This window comes from Panicum virgatum, chromosome 7K (genome assembly GCF_016808335.1).
Source record: "Panicum virgatum strain AP13 chromosome 7K, P.virgatum_v5, whole genome shotgun sequence".
Classification (NCBI taxonomy): Eukaryota; Viridiplantae; Streptophyta; class Magnoliopsida; order Poales; family Poaceae; genus Panicum; species Panicum virgatum.
In genome coordinates this window covers 38160952-38167640 of record NC_053142.1, presented here as the reverse complement: position 1 = coordinate 38167640, position 6689 = coordinate 38160952, and positions in this window count along the sequence as shown.

Below are 6689 nucleotides of genomic sequence, written 5' to 3'. Positions count from 1 at the left end.
TCCAATGAGCAAACGGATGCCGACGGTGAACTGTCATGCCATCCAGAATCACATTCTCTAGCTCGCAGATAAAGAAGTCGACTAGGTCAAAGTCACGACCTGTCATGATATAAAGTAGAAGCCACTGCTGCAGAGCTGTGATCCCCTCATTGTATCCAATCCGAAACAACAAGCTCTTCCTCAAGGCTAGATGGATAGTGTGTGCCATGGGAGTCAGCCTGTCCGGAGTCCTCGGTGTGCCAGGTAGGAAAGGCTGCTGAAACAGAACACTGATCTCCTCATCAGATGGAACGTGAGACTCGTGAGGACGTCGAGGAGGTACCGTGCTGCCATAAGCCTGATAGTGTATGAAGTGTGGCTCCTCGGCAATCTGAACTCCAAGATAGGTAGCCAGTCGTGCTCGGGTCAAGCGATAGTGCCTTTCCTGGAACATGAAGTCTATAAACTGCCGGTCCTCCTCAATAAACAGAGTGGCGTAGAAGACTCGAACCCACTCTCGAATATACCTGGACCTCTCACTGAGTAGAGCAGGCAATCCAACATATCTCTCAAAGAGAGGAAGCACTGGAGTCCCACCTGCTGCTACACGCATAGCTACCCAGTGGAGCATCTTGTGCTCACTAATCTTGATGTCCAACTGGCAGTAGGTGTGGTAAAAAGACTCCTGAAGCAGAGTGTAAAAACGACGATCAACTCCGACATCCCTCTGCTCGGGAAACCACTGCTCTGGGGTCACATAACGCAATCTCTTGACCCTAGGTCCTGGAATGCCCCTGAGATCGAACAACTCAACCTCGGGCAGCTCCTCACCACTGTCCTGACCACCTGTCTGAGTCTGACTGTCGGTGTGCTGCTGCGGTGCATGACCTGCTCCCCTCTGAGTGCCACCACCTCGAGTCCGTGGACGTGAGCGGGACTCAGGTGTGGCCTGAGCTGTCTGAGTACGTCCTGAGCGACGTAACTGCTGCTGTGGCTCCCCCTGAGCCTGAGGCTCTCTGATCCTGAGTGAGCCCTGCCTGTCAGCTGCATCTGCCACTGCCTCGGCCTGCTCTCGCTCGCGGTCCTCACGGGTGCGCTTCTTCTTTTTCTGCACAACCATCTTGCTCTTGCCTTTCTTGTCTCCTGCCATCTGTCATAGAAGTAGTATGATGGGATATGAGCCTAAAACAAGAATTCTAGTGGATATCCTCGGAAAGAACACACTAATAAAGATCTTGAAGTGTTTGAGCAAGAGTGTGATTTGTGCAAGATAAGTAATATATGTGAGCATGTGTGTAACTGAAGTGAAACAGAGACACAACACATGACGAGGAGGTTAAGATCATACCCTGATAGATCAAATGAGGAAAAACCGACAAAAACAACACAAGTTGTCTTAGAGACAAACTGTCGAACACCTTGAGTGCAGATGAGCACAAGGTGGGAGGGGCACGGGAGCTCGGTTCCCTGCGCGTGAGGAGATTCAGAGGAGGATGCACGGCGCGCGGAGAAGGCGTGCTGGCTTTACAGGCGGCGGCGCTGGGTCAGCGGCGCACAGGCGGCGCAGGTGCGGAGCAGGACGGCGCGAGCGTGGCTCGGGCGCGCGCGAGAGGCGGTGAACGGGCGCGAGGTTTGTGGCGCGGCGGCGAAGCGGTGCAGGTGCGGCGCGCGTGCGGCAGCAGAGGGGCGGCGCAGGAGTGGCGGCGGCGGAGCGGCGTACGGGCGTGTGTGAGGGCGGCGGTTTCGCGTGAAGGAAGAAGAACAGTGAGTGAGACTGACGCGTGGGCCCGCGGAAAGAGTTAAGAGGAAACAGAACGAGCGGGCCCGCCAACCCTAAGCACCGGAAGGTCCGATGGTATGGAGAAAAGAACGTCGGTGTAATCACCGGTGTAAGTTTGACCAGATCTGAACGAGATTGAAACGTGGTCAGAAGGGCACCGGAAGATCCGCCACTGAGGCACCGGAACACCCGATGGGCGTCGGTGTATCTGCAGGAGTAAGGTCCAGAGGCTGTGCGGCCCATTTACTCCACGCAGTAGCACCGGTTGAACCGATGCTGAAGCGTCGGTTCATCCGCCATACATCGGAAGCACCGGTGATCCATCGGAGTAACGGCCGGAGGTTGTTCCAGAGGCGTTGCAGAAACCTAGCCGCGAAGACTTAAGCACCGGTTGAACCGATGAGATAAAAAGCAAGGCGTCGGTTTAACCGGTGGTTAAAGAAATTTTCTGCTGAACTACAAACTCTACTTCTGATCCAAAAACTTAAAGCCAAAGCCATAAACACTCAGTTTTGGATCATTTTCGAGAGACAACCTCACCCCTCAAACACTCAAACTAAATGCTCGCAAGCTTTTATATTAACTTAGGCAAATTAAGATCCAAGCGAGGTTTAAACACAAAAACCAAATGTATGAGCCACTTTGCCTATGAACTTAGAGATAGAAACTTTAAGTTCGATAGAACGTGACTCAATAGGCATGAAAGCACAACATTGATCTTATCACCCTTGTAGAGATGATATATCATATTTAGCATGAATATCTTTCTCGAAGTGTGATTTGCTCCCTTGTGATGCTACTAACGAGATGCAATGCCAATGCAAAGCGTGAAATTAAACATGGATGCATTCTATATGACAAGCACATGCATTGCAAAATTTAAATCTATCTTGTCAAGTTTGAACCCTCGTCAAGCTTCTTCATGATGAACCATTCTTCATGCCATGAGCAAAACCAAGACCACCGGCTCATGCAAGACCCATGTTCATCACTATCTTGACAAGGTTAGACAAGCCCCTAGCTCATGTACATATGAAATGCATCTATATGACAAGGCAATTATATGACGTTAGAAGCATCTAGAACGTTAAGCTCACTCCTTAGCCTAACAAAAGTACTCTCGTCTAAAGGTTTTGTGAATATATCCGCCAATTGCTCCTCGGATCTCACACCTTGTAGAGATACATCTCCTTTGGCTTCGTGATCACGCAAGAAGTGATGGCGAATATCAATGTGCTTTGTGCGAGAGTGTTGAACCGGATTTTTGGCAATTTTTACGGCACTTTCATTATCACAAAGGAGCGGGATCCTATCTAGTTTCACACCGAAGTCCAAAAGGGTTTGCTTCATATATAGGATTTGGGCACAACATGCACCGGCCGCTATATATTCCGCTTCCGCGGTGGACAAAGCCACGGAATTTTGCTTCTTACTTGACCAAGAAACTAGAGAACGCCCAAGCAAGTGGCAACCCCCGGAGGTACTCTTGCGATCCACACGGCTTCCGGCAAAATCCGAATCCGAGTATCCCAAGAGATCTAAACTAGCGCCTTTGGGGTACCACAAGCCTATGCTAGGGGTGTGCTTGAGATACCGAAGGATCCTATTCACAGCCGAAAGGTGTGACTCCTTTGGGTTAGCTTGAAAGCGGGCACACAAGCACACACTAAACATTATATCGGGCCTAGATGCGGTAAGGTAAAGCAAAGACCCTATCATAGAACGATAGAGGGATTGATCAACCGGTTTACCGTCCACATCCAAGTCGAGATGCCCATTGGTTGCCATGGGTGTCTTGATTGGCTTGCACTCATCCATCTTGAACTTCTTCAAGATATCTTTAGTATATTTTTCTTGATGGATGAATGTCCCTTCCTTCATTTGTTTGACTTGAAAACCAAGGAAGAAGGTCAATTCGCCAATCATGGACATCTCGAATTCCCTAGACATCATGGTAGCAAACTCATGGCTTAGTAAATCATTAGTTGAGCCAAAGATAATATCGTCAACATAAATTTGACAAATGAAAAGATCCCCGTTGACGTCTTTTGTGAACAACGTGGTGTCCACCCTCCCGATCTTGAAGCCTTGCATGATTAGGAAGTCACGAAGCCTCTCATACCAAGCCCTTGGAGCTTGTTTGAGCCCATAGAGTGCCTTGTGCAACCTATAAACATGGTTAGGATTCCTCGGATCTTCAAACCCGGGAGGTTGCTCAACATAAACAAGTTCGTTAATAACACCATTTAAGAATGCACTTTTCACATCCATTTGATACAACTTAATGTTATGATGTGAAGAGTAAGCAAGAAGGATACGGATAGCTTCAAGTCTTGCGACCGGAGCAAAGGTTTCACCAAAATCCAAACCTTCGACTTGAGAAAACCCTTTTGCCACAAGTCTTGCTTTGTTGCGTATCACCACCCCATGTTCATCTTGCTTGTTTCGAAAGACCCACTTGGTGCCGATGATGTTCTTGTCTTTTGGAGGAGCTTCGAGGACCCAAACTTCATTGCGGGTGAAGTTGTTCAATTCTTCTTGCATGGCCATCACCCAATCCGAGTCCTCAAGCGCTTCCTCTATGCTAGTGGGTTCAATACAAGAAACAAACGAGTGATGTTCACAAAATAAAGCATGCTTAGAGCGAGTTCTTACTCCCTTGGAAGGACTACCAATGATTTGACCAATTGGATGATCCTTGGAGATGCGACCATGCTTCACTAGCGGTATTTGCGTGGATGCTTGTTGGGGTGGATCTTGTGTGACTTGTGCTTGTTGTGGAACACTTTGCTCTTCTTGTTCTTGGACTTGGGGTGTTGGTGTTGGCACATCTTCTTGAGGTAGTGGATCATCTTTTTCTTGATCTTTATCCACTTGGGGTGCCTTGGAGGTGCTTGGTGTAGATGAGGAAGGTCCTCCCCCTTGATCATTGCCTTTATGCACCTCTTCCGGCTTGATATCCCCAATGGACATGTTCTTCAAAGCTTCATCAATCTCTTCATCACCTACATTTTCATAGCCAACAACCTCCTCTTGGGAGCCATTAGATTCATCAAACTCCACATCACATGTTTCTTCAACTAACCCGGAGGTTTGATTGAATACTCTATATGCTTTGGAGTTTGATGCATAACCAAGAAAGAAACCTTCATCACATCTACTTTCAAACTTACCGAGCCTTTTCTTCTTATAGATGAAGCATTTGCAACCAAAGACTCGAAAGTAGGATATATTTGGTTTCTTCCCGGTGATGAGCTCATATGGAGTTTTCTTGAGGAGTCGGTGGGGATACACTCGGTTGGATGCATGACACGCCGTGTTGATTGCTTCCGCCCAAAACTTCTCGGACGTGCCATAATCATCCAACATTGCTCTAGCTAGGGTGATGAGTGTCTTGTTTTTTCTTTCCACCACTCCATTTTGTTGAGGAGTGTAGGTGGCGGAAAACTCATGCTTGATGCCCTCTTCATCGCACCATTCTTCAATCTTCATGTTCTTGAACTCGGTGCCGTTGTCACTCCGGATCTTCACAATTGGGGAGTTGTACTCCCTTTGAGCTCTTCTTGCAAATGTCTTGAAGAGTTCCGGAGTTTCACCCTTATCGCCTAGAAACATAACCCAAGTGTAACGTGAAAAATCATCAACAATTACTAGGCAATAGAGGTTACCACCAATGCTCTTGTATGTAGTTGGACCAAAGAGATCCATGTGAAGTAGCTCGAGCGGCTTGGAGGTAGACAACATCGTCTTGATAGGATGATGTGTTGCAACTTGCTTCCCGGCTTGACATGCTTTACATAGCTTGTTCTTGTCAAACGTGACATCCTTCAAGCCGGTGATCATCCCTCTCTTGTGGGCTTTCTTGAGGTTGCTCATGCCAATATGAGCAATTCTTCTATGCCAAAGCCACCCAAGAGAAGACTTGGTGAAGAGGCATGTCATGGTGCTTGTTTGCTTTGAAGAAAAGTCCACTAAATAGATGTTGCCATGCCTAAACCCCGTGAATACCATTGACTTGTCTTCTTCAAGAGTTACTACAACACCATTCTTGTCAAAGGTACACGTTAGACCAAGATCACATAATTGAGCAATAGAAATGAGATTAAAACTAAGTGCTTCTACAAACAAAACATTTGAAATAGATAAATCTTTAGAGATAGCTATTCTACCCAAACCTAAGACTTTCCCCCTTGAGTTATCACCATAGGTGACATGTTCATGATCGCCGGGGTCTTCAAGAGAGGTGAACATGCTATCATTGCCGGTCATGTGTTGAGAGCAACCGCTATCTAGTACCCAATGTTTTCCACCGGCTTTGTAGTTCACCTACACACATGAGAATTCACTTTTGAGTTTTAGGAACCCAAACAAGCTTTGGGCCTTGCACATGTGTGACAAGAGCTTTTGGGACCCAAAGTTGCTTGGGGAGCTTCTTCTTTGACTCCTTAGTGAGTTTGCCAATGAATTTGGCCTTCACCTTGCCCTTCACTTTACTCAAGAGAAAATGGTTATTTTCAAACATTGAAGAGTAATTCTTGGGTAATTTAGGAAGAGGACGTGATGGTAAAGTGCACTCCCTAGTGTGGTGCCCGGTGACTTGGCAATGTTGGCAATATGATCCAACTTCCTTGATAAAGCTAATCTTGATCTCCGGAGAAGGAGTAGTAGCTATGTTTGGCTCCGGAAATGAACCAAGACCTCTCTTGCCATAGTCACGGGCATTGTTGAAGAGAATCTCCTTGTGGATGTATTCTCCTCTTGAGAGCTTCTCCACACTACTCTTGAGGCTTGCAACTTGATCCATCAATTCCTTTTCCCTAGAAGGTGCAAGCTTGGGCAAAGCATTAGTAGCATTTGCATTAATGAGTAGGTCATCACATGAAGTAGAAGCATTGACCTTCTCAATAGTTTCATGAGCAAAGTTCTCAAG